The sequence below is a fragment of the Oculina patagonica genome, chromosome 5, assembly GCF_052425735.1.
Source record: "Oculina patagonica isolate OP01 chromosome 5, crgOcupat, whole genome shotgun sequence".
NCBI classification, from domain to species: Eukaryota; Metazoa; Cnidaria; class Anthozoa; order Scleractinia; family Oculinidae; genus Oculina; species Oculina patagonica.
This window is the reverse complement of record NC_135762.1, coordinates 25,865,361-25,880,194: the sequence shown is the minus strand read 5'-3', so window position 1 is coordinate 25,880,194 and position 14,834 is coordinate 25,865,361. Positions and strand designations below refer to the sequence as shown.

Sequence of the window (14,834 nt, the reverse complement as noted above, 5' to 3'; positions counted from 1 at the left end):
TTTTTCTTTATTATCTTCTTCTACTATAACTCCCCTTCCTCCTCATTGATCATATCATCTCATGTCTCTTGAGGTACAGGTGTATATGGTTTGGCCAGGCTGTTAAAAGATGGCAAGGAATTTACTTCATTAATAGACACCAAAACATTGTAGAAAACCAACAATTTTTGTGAATTAAGGGGCCTGTTTTTTGGCTTGTCAAATTACAGGGACCATTATCAGGCTTTTGTTTTCAAGCTTGTTCTAGTTGATTCCATTTCATCATTACTTAAGATGGCTCTACAGACAAGTTATTCTGGGCACCACTCAAAGTTTGCAACAGTAAGTATTCCCTAGATGCATTTTGCAACTAAATTGTTTTGAAAAAAAAGTTTTGTGTTGTGTCACAAAAAGTTTTGTTTTGTCAGAGTCTTTTCACACAATTTGCACAGTTACTGAGTACTGCAATATTTTGGCAAAAATTTTTAGTGTTGTGTCTCGACAAGAAATGGGGGATTTGTAAGCTATACTCCCTGAATGATCTCTGGTGAGACAGAGAAGTAGTTTTCTTTTTCTAAGATTACAAATACAAATGGGCACTACATGTACAGAGCCCCTGATATGGTTAATCAACGAAGGACTGTTGCAAAACCAAAACAAGAAGGTAAGGTTATACAAATAAAGTTGAGCATTTTTTGCAAGTCAAATGTTTCTTAGAGGTGCTTATGGGCAACAAAAGTCTACTTGGGGCAACCAATAAGACACATGAGCCACCAAAAAAAAAAAAAACAGAACTGGTTACCCAAAGGGCAAATTATAATTGACAATAAAGTAAGTGTAGAACTCTACATTTATTTTATAGCAGCCAACCTCATTCTTAAAACTGTGTGGCATCTAAAAGTTTTCTGTCCCCTCAACTCCTCAACATGTGAGGCAAGACAGCAAGGCAGAAATCCTTAACTCCAAATAAAAAGTCTAACCGCAAGCTAACTACGCTAACTGTAGGCTAACCGGAGTGCTATTTAAGCTAACTGTAATGCAATTTAGGCTAACCGGAGTGCTACGTAGGCTAACCGGAATGGATCGCATGCCTCGCTGCCTCGCACTTTGTGATGACCCCTCCTCAACCTCTCTTAAAAAGACATATTAAACCCTATAAATCCTGAGAAAGTACTGCCAATACGATAAAGGCGCATTTATGAATGGGCTTTATGGACTTCCCAAAATTTAATTACTTTGGCAAGACACAACTTAAAAAATAGTTATTTATCAACACATGGCAGCTGTACATACATATATACCTTATTTACTCAAACTAATAAGCGCTGATGGCAATTATTAAGTTTTTCACCCCTCAAGTGAGGTGCTTATTCGAGGGCGGCACTTATAAAAAATTCGAATGCCACAAATAATCTAATCTATACAACACTTTAACATTTAACTAAAAGGAGCGACTTTTGATTGTCGGTATTCGTCCCTTGCGGAAAAGAGAATTTGCACTTGCTGTACCAGCAAAGAACGGTAAATCATTATTGAACTGCAAAGCATTGCTTTTGATGAAAAGAAATTTCCAAGGCTGTTTAAGAGTTGCTTTGTAGTGCTGTTTTCAGTCTTATGATATGCCCAGGGACGGCGGAGCAGTTTTCCAGGTGGGGGGGCTGACTAGTGACTTTAAGTGGGGGGGCTTAAGAGACTCTTCTCTTAATAAGTCTTTATTTTTTCGGAAAAAGTGGGGGGGGGGGGTAAAGACCCCCCCAGCCCCCCCGGCTCCGCTGTCCCTGATGCCTTGAATAAGCACCGCATGGGAACTGCGGCACTTATTAACTTTTTTGTCCCAAATGCGGCACTTTATTCGGGGGTGGCGCTTATTCAAGTACCGGTAAATAAGGTATAGTAGTAAGGGTCAATGCTCACCATTCTAAGTCTCTTCTCATCTTCGGTTTGTGATGCTTTTCCTAATCCAATCCCTGATTCTCATCCATTAATGCTAAAACAGAAATTCAAAAATTATTATTATAAATATAAGAATCACAAAAATGCATTATCACATGTTGAGTTAGACTGATTGTTTTTTAAAAAAATGCACAGGTAACTTGTAGAAAAAAAGATTTTCCTCAGTAAAGGGAAATTTATATGAGGTTAAATGCAATTTAACCAAGTTAACTAACAACAAGTGTCTAGTCAGCTGTCTTGGTGGTAAGGGGTTGCTATAGCTAGATCTTGTCAGGCTCAGTACTCTACATTCCTGGACATTATAGCATGGTGTAATGTCTTCATGCGGTTCTACGGTTCTTGCATAAATCTTGTATGCTTTAACCGAAAAATATAGCTCAAAATTACAATAAAGTTTCCATTAAATTTTTATCTTTCCGTCTATTTTAAAGCCCTTGGATGGAGCAGGGTTTAGAAAGCTTGGGAGACAGTATTTACAGTATTTGTCCTATCTTTGGTAAAAAAATGTTTTGTGAAGTTTGTTTTTCATTGCAATGCTGTTCGCTTGAATTTTTGTCCCAAATGCGGCACTTTTTCGAGCGTGGCGCTTATTCGAGTAAAATTAATAACTAAAGGTATATGGTGTACTAGTAAGGGTCGATGCTCACCATTCTTAGTCTCTTATCATCTTCGGTTTGTGATGCTATTCCTCATTCGACCCCTGATCCTCATCCATTAACGCTAAAACAGAAATTCAAAGCATTATTATTATAAACAAGAATTACAAAAATGCATTTATCATTTTCTTTAAAAAAAGGACACATTTTAATAATTATAGAAAAAGAGATTTTCCTCAGTAAAGGGAAATTTATAAAATATGAGGTTAAATGCAATTTAATAACCAAGTTAACCAAGTGTCTAGTCAGCTGCCATGGTGGTCAGTGGTTGCTAGCTCTTGTCAGGCTCAGTACTCTACATTACTGAACATTATAACATGGTGTAATGTCTTTATGCAGTTTTACGGTTCTTGCATAAATCTTGTATACTTTAACCGAAAAATATAGCTCGAAATTACAATTATAAAGTTTCCATTAAATCTTTGTCTTTCTGTCTATTTTCAAGCCCTTTGATGGAGCAGGGCTTTTAAGCATTAAGCAAGCTGGGGAGACAGTATAAACAGTATTTGTGCTATCTTTGGTAAAAGAAAAATGTTTTGTGAAGTTTGCTTTTGCATTGCAATGCTGCTCGTCGTAAACTTTCGTGGCAATGCTCTGCCAATTATTCTGCTTTCTACCCGTCGCGCTAATTCCTGTTGTATCGCTTCATTAGCCCATATTTTAATAAACATTTGGTCTGAAGCTTTTGGGCACTCGCCTCCTCACTGCAAGTCCGCAATTATTAACATGTTTAGTCTGATCATGATTGAAACTACCTCGTGAGGTAGTTTCAATCATGATCAGAATAATCATGTTTCAATCATGATTCGCGCAATGCACTGCCTGATGTGAACACTTTTCACAACAAAACATGTAACTTTTATTCGTGATCAGACTAATCATGTTTCACCTAGTGTGAACACAGCTTTAAACACTTTACACACAGAGATAATGGCATAGCCACCTAATGAAGACATGTCAAGGCATTGGTGTGTATTCCTATTTGGTGCAATTTTGGACCAGCTACCTGGGGAACAAACCTACTAAAGGGGCAGTGATGCTCATCCTCTCGCTTTGGGGTGTAAATTTCGGGTTTTTGCTCTCACTTAGGGTGTTTTGGGCAAAACGCTTATTTTCCTAACAAACAGCTTTCGGGATGCCAGGCAAAAACAGTGTTTTGTCTGTGTTGCATAAGAAATCAGCCATTGTCTATGCCTTCTTAAATTCTGATTTTTCACAGTTATTTAAAATCCATACACCAATAGGGCCAATATGGGGTTTCATTTACCTGTTTAATTGTTAGAAGTAGTTTATGGAAACATTTGACTAATTATCAGGTGTACATGTATGTTTAGAATTTTTCGCATAAAATAAGTGAGACAATTCCAGGACTCCGTTAAGTTCATCACTCTCCTTGGTAGTACAAGCAAGTCAAGCTTAACAGTCAAGCTTAACAAAACAATCAAGGACCTTACAGGTTGAAACATGAGTGAAGCCAAAGATATCCACTCATTTGAAATGCTGGTCAAATTTATTCAGCAGTGTATTATGCATGGTTCAATGTGACCTGTTAACAACCTACACCCCCCACCCCCACCCCCCTGGTAATCCCTGGGACAAGTTGGGCCCTTCGGGCCCGGGAATGGGGAATTGTTCAAAGCAGTGTTGTCCTGGTGGGTGGGACAAATCAAAAAAATAACTTCTGGTTGTTCCTTTGATGTACCTAACTTCATGGTTTAGATGCCGGCAGCTGACAAAACGAATGAAGATCGAAGACTGGATATTTTGAGGAAAAATCTGTCGTATTTGTTACAGAATAGTTGGAGAGCAAGAATTTATTAAAATACTGCTCTTATTATTAAATAGTGTTATAGCACTGGCGGTAATCAAAACAGAACTTAATTACAGATTGATACCTGTACAAGTGTAATTATGGTCAGTCTTCTGATTGTATAAAATTGGTAGTTGATTTAAACTTATACAAAAAGAGACAGATATTTACTAGAAGCACTAGTTTAAATCATTAAAGAAAATTCAGTTTTGCTTTCCTATTTTGACCATAAATGTAGCTAGTATAATAACTTTCTGTCCTTGAGTTGTAAGCTTCTTTCTTTTGAGGAAGTGTGGGGAATTAAATAGAGTTATATTTTCATATTTCTTCAAATATAGTAGACAGTTATTTCAATTTGTTTATTTTATATCTGTAGTACTGGTATCCTTTGTTAAATTAACTCAAAAAGCGTTCAAGTTCTTGACAAAACGTCTGGCTTTCCTGTTGTATATTACAAAGCGACATATTTATGGTCGATGGGGAGTCCCACGGAAAGGGAGTTGCGTCTTTCTGTTTGCCTGGGGGTGGGGAATAGACCACCACGAAATAAAAAAAAGTATGCCTGGGGAGAGGGGGTGGTAACAGGTCAGATTAAACCATCCATTACATCATCCTGGAGGCCAATCATTGTGCAATTTATGTTTTGGTTTCCTCCACCAAATCTACTCATTCTGCAGTGCTGGTGAGGATGTTAAAGTGAAGGCTTGAAAGCCATAAGTATCTGGAAAAAGTTCTCCAGAGAAAATTAAATACATTATTTCACAGTAGGCCTGGCGCACGCTACTGGTGATCAGTGCTGTAAATTTGACTTTAAAATGCTGTAGTTAAGCTGTCCAAATTGGGATTTTGTTAAGATTTGAACACAACTTTAAACTATCAAAGAAATGTCTTCTGGAAGACTTATTTTCTTTTTAAAGTGTATCGTGACGAAAAATAATTAAAAAAACACTGTTGAAAACGGCTTTTTTTTTGACATAGCGCGTAACATTTACGGTCTAACATAGGCACATTTAGGATTTCTCGACTTTAATAAGGAATACAGTAATAAAACTTCATAGAGAGAATCTCAAACCTATGTCAATTCACAATCTTGAAAAAAAGTTCACCCAATAAAACGCTGAGGACCTTTTTTTCACCTGATCACTTTTGCAACCCACAAGATGATGTCTTCGTTTTCACCGAAACGTGCATTCTAAAACTCGCTTGTTCTTTCTATCCACTTATCTTTGTGTTTCAAAAACACCATATCTCTAATTGACATAAAATCAGCTTTTTGTCAGTCATAGCTTTGCCGAGATTATACAATCCCTTTTCAAAATAATACTATATTTTCGATGTTAGACCATCGTTTCCTAACCACAAAAACGCTCTTTTCCGTGCTAAAACCGTGCCTAAACTGTGCATAAACTGTGCCCAAACTGTGCCTAAACTGTGCCTAAACTGTGCCCAAACCGTGCTTAAACCGTGCATAAACTGTGCCTAAACTGTATCAGAATCGTGCCTAGACTGTGCCTGAACTGTACCAAAACCTAAATCGTGCAAGAGAAAATTTCTCAACAAGAGTTCTGGCCCGAAATCAAACTTCAGTTGTCAAGACAAGGTAAGGTTTGTATTAACATTGTGTAACTTTAAAGTAAATTTCTATAATAAAATGAAAATTGATCAGATTAGAAAACTAAATAGAAAGAAGTCAAAAGATACAAATCAATTGCTTACCTTATAGTTTATTTATTTACTAAAGATCTACAACTTGCAATTGCGGGTAGATGTGCCCATCCTTCACGGAAAAAAAGAAAGCTCACTACGAAAGGATGAAAGGTTACTTTCTTTGTAACTGGTTATTTTATGCAGCCAAAAGTTATACGTTAAGTGGAGGATCAAACCGTCTGAAGTCAAATTGAAGCGCAAATATCGAGCGATACTTGATCTTTTTTAAATGTTGTAAAAACTGATGAGTTATACTTGTTCTATTGAAATAAATGTTGTTGCAATCGGAACTAAAAAGCTTAAAAAAAAAAAAAAGCATAAATCATGAACCAAAAGGAAAACAGGGCGATATTCCTCTCTGCTTCAGAATGAACCACACCAGCCGGACTTTTCTTCTCAAGGATTATACTTTCAACCGTGAGAACCAAAGTTTCTGATTGGCCAGTCTGTAATTGCATTAAAGTTAAGTCAACAAAGTCTGTCAACACAGACACTTCGTCTAGGGCTTGTCTAGCAAGCATGCAAATGCAGTTCTACGATTTCGTTGTTGTGTAAAACAAGTTTTCCAGTTAAATGTACAATTATGTAACAGAAATTGTGATGGTAGTTCAATGCTGTTAACGAGGTAAAAAGCCATCAGCTGATATCAAGTTTTAATGGTCTGGAAAATGGAAATCACCAAGAACCTATCCTGTTGGCTTGTATATTCAGTACACGCTGCTTGTCACGCAATGAAATATTTGCTAGCAAGATCATGAATTGAAGCAATCGTGAGTCTGATAGCACGTACAAACATTCTTTATTTTTTTGCCACTTTCACAACCTGTTCCAAGGTGTTAGGAAAAATTTTCATTCAGTGAAAAAGAGGAAAAATCGAAACGCATTCACCTTAACGCTATCGTCTTCGGCATTTTATTAATTAAAATGCGCTGAGAAAATCTTTAAGTTCATTATTGTAGTACATTCACAATGCATTGAAATCTGGCGTAAAATGTGCATACTCTGTGCCTACAGTGTTCCCAAATCGTGCCAGAACCGTGCCTAAATCGTGCCAGAACCGTGCGTAAATCGTGCCTGAACCGTGCCTAAATCGTGCCTGAACCGTGCGTAAGTTGTGCATGAACTGTGCCTAAACTGTGCCCAAGCCGTGCCTAAATTGTTTTTATGCACACAAACCGTGCAATTCGCCGAAGCACGAATTTCGTGCTGTTACGGTCGTGTACACCAGTAGCGTGCGCCAGGCCAGTAAGAGGTTATAGACTGAGGTGGTTATAGTTTTAAATGCCAGAATAAAATTAAAGGACTGCAGATTGCAGACTGCAGACTTGCTGACTTTTCACTTTGGTTAGCCTAATACGTCGCACTTCGGTTAGCCTACTATTCACTCCGGTTAGCCTACAGCTCACTCCGGTTTAATCTAGCCTGGATAGCATTTCGGTTAGCCTGTTTACGGTTAGCTTTCAATAATACGGTAATGGAAACACAATATATTCTCTTAGTCTGCTTCTGCAGTCTGCTGATGTCAGATACCGCAAGAATTATCCCTTGGTACATCATGCATATCTCTTTTGCAAACATGGCAACCCATCAATTTATATTTCTAGAGACTGTGCTTGGTACATGGAAGGAAACATTCAGGGAAATGTACATGTATTGTGATTTCATAATTGTGCCCAGGAGCTTCCTTTTCTTTAAAATAGGTAGCTTTTATCACTGCCAAAAATGATAGATGAAGCAAAGAAATATAACTGACAAAATAAGGGCTCAAAAGTTCAAACTCTCACAAGAATGGAAAATGATTGATTTTACTGCTTTTGACTATATATATTTTTTCCAACTAAGCTGTAAATTTGGAAGCATTATAATTTTGGCGATACAAGGTGTAAATAAACTGAGTAAAAATTTGTGCTCAGCTGACGGCATGACAGTGTTTCTTTATACCCGTGACGAAAACGATTATAATATACGATCTAATACTGCGCAATTAAATAGCACGATAGATCCTAATTGCAAAATGCAAAACACAACAGTGTGGAGAATACAAAATAAAGTGCTTCGCCAGCTTGGTTCGTTCGTGCCGCTTGAGAGCAACACGATCAACAATAAGCTAACTATAAAGTTTAACATGGACGCCCCTTGCTTTTAGAAGTAGACATTTTCAATCCACTACTACAAACAGCATTATACAATACATTCACAAAGCTTCTTACCTTCAAATGCAGCTGTAAATGTGTTCGGGAAATGCAGAAAGATCCGACAAAACACCCTGTTAAAATCACAAGATTCGGGCTTTCATGATCACTTGGTAAACACCGTCCAGACCGTCCAGTCCCCCAGTAAAATAATCTGACCAGACACGATCACAACGCATTTTCATTGGAAGAAACAACAACGCATATGATTGGGTCGAAAGGTGTTAGTCCATTTTGCAATCAGGACCATTATACAACGCTCCAGACGCCTGTACCAGGGCTACTCGACCTTCAATTTCACTCGCGTTTGGGTGTTGTCAGCTGCTACAAGTCACTCTCTGTTGTTATTGAACCGAAAAAAGCCTTTCAGTTGAAGAAAGATGGGTTTGATTGAGCGAAACCAATTCATGTCAGTTGCGACTGTTCTTGGTAAGTAATTAACATCGATCAATTTTATCGTGTTTACAATGTTACACCATTGGCGAATATGGCTATATTTCAGTATGCTTTTTATAATTATTCATGTAAAAGATTTCATAAGATTTCTGATCTTTACTCCGTTTCGTTTTGAGGATGTAAAGCAAGTTTGACCGAGATTTTTACCGCTTATGCTACCGTATGTTTTCCAGTTTCCGGCCACTTTAGTTTGTAATCGCTATAACTTCTTGCTTATGCGCTAAACGTTTTTTTTTTTTTTTTTTCCATCAAATAAATTTCATGTACTTTCCTTCAAACTATACAGATATTGGCTGCTTTCTTCAATTAGTATAGAAGTTGAGCCATTTAACTAGTAAATTGCCTAGTTTCCGGGCAGCTAGTCCAGTTCAGGGCCATCGATATAAAGCACATTTTCCCTACACCAGCTCGATTTAACAGACTTCTCATACCCTTGGCTAACACAAAGTAAATTTTAATACTAGTGGTAACCACAGGTTAAAAAGTGCGGGCCTTGACGCACATAGACAAGGTACTGGTAGGCAGCAGAGCAGTGCCGTTAAATTAATGACTGAAATGATGAAATGGACCAAAAGACAATTATTCTGAGTAACGCGTCACGCAAGGATTTTTGCGGTGCAGTGTGAATTGAGATGTGACTTTTCTCAGTCGGTAAACTCGCTATGTTGTAATTGTTATAACGAATTTCTCGACAATAACCGTTGTTGGAATCATTTGCTTTCCCGTAATTTATCTGTGTCGATAAATAAATGATAAAATGGACAAAAGACAATTATTCCGAGTAACGGGAATGCATGTTTATAATTTTGCTTATTGCCGCGAACCGCCGATCAAAGTTATCTTTTGATTGTCGATTTGGGAATTGTAATCGAGCACGCGGTGTGAACTGATCGGGATGTGAATTTTTCTCAGTAGGTAAACTCGCTATGTTGTCAGTGTTATAACGAATTTCTCGACAATAAGCAACACATAACGCCTTTCATGTGACAGAAGGTTTAGATCTTATGTGACAAGCTGTTGAGAGATTAACTTATTTTTCGCATTCGTTTTTGGAGAACAGATTTTTCTCTTCCGGTGTTACGACAAACTGTCGTGATTGACACATTTTCGCATTCCGATCGTGCTTAGTGGAAGAACAAAAATTTTCAACTTCCGCTTCTCTATTCGGTTTATAAACGTGGCGCGCACGCGTAAAACGCAATCCGCTGGTCACTGTCAAGATTAGGGTTGCGGGCCTCTCTTGGGCCCGCAATTATAGTTATTCGGCTATGCTTTCTCGTCTACCGTTTTACGGAATAATCTAAATATTAGGTATTTCCTCATTGACCCTTTAGCGTTTGTTTTGCTTAATAGGATGTATAACTGGCAACGAATACACATGATGAGTTATGTACTTAATCAGACACGTATAATAACCTATAACCTATAACCTATATAATAAATATGTGTTATCGTTATAATTTCAAATGTTGCCCTGGTTACTATCCTTAAGGCTATCTTTGTGTGTGTGTAATAACTTGAGAATTGTAATAGTGAAGTGTAGTCAGACACGCAATTCTTGCTTTAGCCGTTTTTGTACTCTTTGCTACAGTTACAGTTCATTAATTTTGTCGAGCAGAAGATCCGAACAATGTGCCTCTTACAATTGGTGGTTGGAAACTGTCACAGTAAATCCACAGAGTTTGCCTTCTGAAATTTAGAAAAAGCTGAATTCTACCTCGTGGTGACTAAGCCCGTAATCTCTTTCATCTTTAATCTAAAATCTGTCAAAAAATCACAAAGCTCCTTGACCGATTTCTTATAAAACGAGCTATTTGTTTATGTTCGGTAGCTGTCAAGGGGCTATGTCACGTAATGTCAGGTAATTTCGGTTTTGACCAACTGTTTATAGAATTACACTCGACATCTATTTTTGTGTTTGTATGGCCGGAAACTAGGCAACACATTGTACTGAAATAGGAATACAACGCGAAGTTGCGCCGTATAATCGGTGACAGATCAGACTGTCCACAGCCCTCTATTTCTGCCTTTTTGTTTTTTGTTTTTCTTTTTTTATCATTAACCCTTAAAATACCACGCTTCTGGGATTTTTTCAGCCGTTTTCTGGTCTTAGGCAATCTTTTGAATGCCATGATGGCATATAAGAAGCTTAAGTAATTAATATGTGCTGTTTCAAAACACTGAGGGCTCAAACGTTTATTGTGACGTCAGTATTCAGCCGTTACTTCTTTGATAAGCGAGCACACGGGCTCAAATCTGGCAAAATTTTCGTTTTTAAGTGTTTTTCCGAGTCATTTTCCACTGCAGAAGCCCCCAGGCTGGCATCATTAAGCTAGAATGGTGGGTAGAGGCAAACTTCTGAAAGAAACCAGAGGTGAGAGATGATTTGACGATGATTGGAACGCCAAAAACATTTGTATGTGAACATGGCGATTCATGAATGAAATTGTCTCTCTGGCCGTTCTGTGGATGGATTCCGAGACCTGCCAAGGCAATTTGGACAACTTTTGACTTCCAAAGAATGCAGTCGGTGCAGTATTTTGCCGGTAGGATTGGATGGCTCGACACTTATAAAAAACCTATGAAATAGAGGTATGTGGACTTGCATTTCGCCAACAAGGCAGTTTTACCCAGGCATTCCTTTCGGTAACCAATAAGGAAATTGCAGGTTTGCAAGCATTGCTGTAATCGAATGGTGATTGCTCAGTCTGCTGAAAGATTTTTGAGAATTTTTCTTGGTGAACGGAAGGGAATAGGCTCGAAGTTTGCTGCAAATGTACACTTTTGGATTCCGAATTAATTTTTCATTAAAAAAAACTGGAGGCAAAGATGTATGTTTTTGTTGTTGTTCTATGGAGTAAAAAACGGGCATTTTCGGATTTGCTTCAGAAAAAAAAACAGCCATATACAACGGAAATCTAGAACTGTAGTCAGTTATTTGGCTTTTAAAGCTATGAAAATTATCACTTTGCCATAACAAGGGATCATTACTATCATGTGTCCAGATATGCGAAGGCTGCAGATTTTTTAATCACTGCTGGTATTTTCTACGCAAATATGCGTTGTTGGTAGTTTAAGGGTTAACGCGGGTTTAAAGCGGAGTGAACTGGCGCCAGCGCGGAGGCGGTGCGGGGTGGCGGGAGGTAAACGATAGTAAGAGAGTCAGGACTGTTTAGTCTGTTTAATGACATATCACCGAGGCGGTGATAAAAAAAGGATAAGAAATATTAGGTATAATAATAGAAGTGGAAGAGGTATGAATTAATTAATACTGAAGAGGTATGAATTAATTAATGGAACAGAGTTTTCCTGTCATTACGCCGAGAAACGAGAATTGAGGAATACCTATGAAAGTTTTCTATTTTTTCGAACGTTTTTCGATGAAAAAGGACCGTTCCATTTCCTTTTTCACTGGAACAACCGGTTTCTCCATACAAATGGCACGCGCCCCTGGTGTGGTAAACGCGAAAAGGAGTTCTTTGTGGAGATGACGATCAGCTTAATGTATGATTCCAAGTTAAACATTTTAAAACAAAACCTATGTATTAATTTTCCAAACTTTATAAAACGAGTCTTGAACCATCCACGTTGTCTTGTTTTCGCGTCAAGCACCTTAGTGATAAGTTTTCTCGGTCAGACCGGCGTTCTCGTGCCAGGCCAGGTATCGGCCATCGCGTTCAAAAAGTCGCTATTTCGTTCCTGTGTCGCAGACAACCTCGTTCCCAGGGTCTCTCTCTCCCCGCCCGCAGAGTTGTCTGGGACACAGGAAGGAAATAGAAATAGGAGACGCCTGTACCAGGGCTACTCGACCTTCAATTTCACTCGCGTTTGGGTGATGTCAGCTGCTACAAGTCACTCTCTGTTGTTATTGAACCCAAAAAAGCCTTTCAGTTGAAGAAAGATGGGTTTGATTGAGCGAAACCAATTCATGTCAGTTGCGACTGTTCTTGGTAAGTAATTAACATCGATCAATTTTATCGTGTTTACTATGTTACACCATTGGCGAATATGGCTATATTTATATGCCTTTTATAATTATTCATGTAAAAGATTTCATAAGATTTCTGATCTTTACTCCGTTTCGTTTTGAGGATGTAAAGCAAGTTTGACCGAGATTTTTACCGCTTATGTTACCGTATGTTTTCCAGTTTCCGGCCACTTTAGTTTGTAATCGCTAAAACTTCTTGCTTATGCGCTAAACCTTTTTTAGTTGTTTTTTTTTTATCAAACAAATTTCATTTACTTTCCTTTAAAGTGTACAGATATTGGCTGCTTTCTTCAATTATTATAGAAGTTGAGCCATTTTTTGGCAAAACTAGTAAATTGCCTAGTTTCCGGCCAGCTAGTCCAGTTCAGGGCCATCGATATTAAAGCACATTTTACCTACACCAGCTCGATAAAACAGACTTCTCATACCCTTGGCTAATACAAAGTAAATTTTAATATTATAGTTTTTCGGCTATGCTTTCTCGTCTACCGTTTTACGGAATAATCTAAATACTAGTGGTAACCACAGGTTAAAAAGTGCGGGCCTTCGCACATAGACAAGGTACCGGTAGGGAGTGCCGATAAATTAATGAATAAAATGATAAAATGAACAAAAGACAATTATTCTGAGTAACGCGTCACGCAAGGATTTTTGCGGTGCAGTGTGAATTGAGATGTGATTTTTCTCAGTCGGTAAACTCGCTATGTTGTAAGTGTTATAACGAATTTCTCGACAATAACCGTTGTTGGAATCATTCGCTTTCCCGTAATTTATCTGTGTCGATAAATAAATGATAAAATGGACAAAAGACAATTATTCCGAGTAACGGGAATGCATGTTAATAATTTTGCTTATTGCCGCGAACCGATCAAAGTTATCTTTTGATTGTCGATTTGGGAATTGTAATCGAGCACGCGGTGTGAACTTATCGGGATGTGAATTTTTCTCAGTCGGTTAACTCGCTATGTTGTCAGTGTTATAACGAATTTCTCGACAATAAGCAACACATAACGCCTTCCATGTGACAGAAGGTTTAGATCTTATGTGACAAGCTGTTGTGAGATTAACTTATTTTTCGCATTCGTTCTTGGAGAACAGATTTTTCTCTTCCGGTGTTACGACAAACTGTCGTGATTGACACATTTTCGCATTCCGATCGTGCTTAGTGGAAGAACAAAAATTTTCAACTTCCGCTTCTCTTTTCGGTTTATAAACGTCGCGCGCACGCGTAAAACGCAATCCGCTGGTCACTGTCAAGATTAGGGTTGCGGGCCTCTCTTGGGCCCGCAATTAGGTATTTCCTCATTGACCTTTTAGCGTTTGTTTCGCTTAATAGGATGTATAATCGGCAACGAATACACATGATGAGTTATGTACTTAGTCGTGTCTATAACAAATTTCTCGATTTTGATTGGTTCTGCGCGCGCCTATTTGTCGCGTAATCGGCGCGCGATCACGTGGGTGTCCAATTACAGGTATCCAATTTGAGCAACTTCTAATTGGATACCTGTAATTGGACACCTACGCCATCCGCGCGTCAATCACGCGCATTTGAATGGTTTTTTTTTTCTTGCTGTTTTCTAACTTTGTGTGCAACCAATTGAATTTAACTTCGACTTTTTCTTACAGAAAAGGTTCCTAGACTTCCTAACCTCGAATTTTGTTATTGACACGATTAATTAGTAATTGGACCTCGTGTCGTACAATTCAGAGAGTAATCGTGCTCGTAATTTCAAATCGGTCTCGCGCTGCGCGCTCGGCCGATTTTGAAATTACTAGCCCGATTACTCCCTGAATTGTACTCCACTCAGTCCAATTACTATTACTAACTAGGAGTTGCTGATAGCAAGTAAAGTGCTGCGAAGTGAGTTATAAGAATAATAATTATAATAGTAGGAACGGAACGGAAGGTCATAGGAATGTTTCGGAATTTCACATTCTCAGATGCGAAAGATTAATTCACTTAGTTTATACATATAAGCTTATATTTGTATTCTCACCAAATGATAATTAGCCTAAAAGCGTGCAGGTGCACGTGCAATTCGATCGCAAACTCATCAGAGTTGAAACACCAATTTATGACGTCAAAAAGC

At 38.2% G+C, this 14,834-nt stretch overlaps 1 long non-coding RNA gene across 1 annotated transcript; it reads right to left on the bottom strand.

Moving 5' to 3' along the window:
- Window positions 1–8,560, bottom strand: LOC144653613 (uncharacterized). The gene is made up of 4 exons (XR_013570769.1): window positions 8,316–8,560; window positions 2,580–2,652; window positions 1,894–1,966; window positions 1–99 (listed from the first exon to the last, which is right to left on the bottom strand). It is a non-coding gene; the product is annotated as an uncharacterized LOC144653613 (long non-coding RNA).
- Window positions 8,561–14,834: the final 6,274 nt, after the last annotated feature.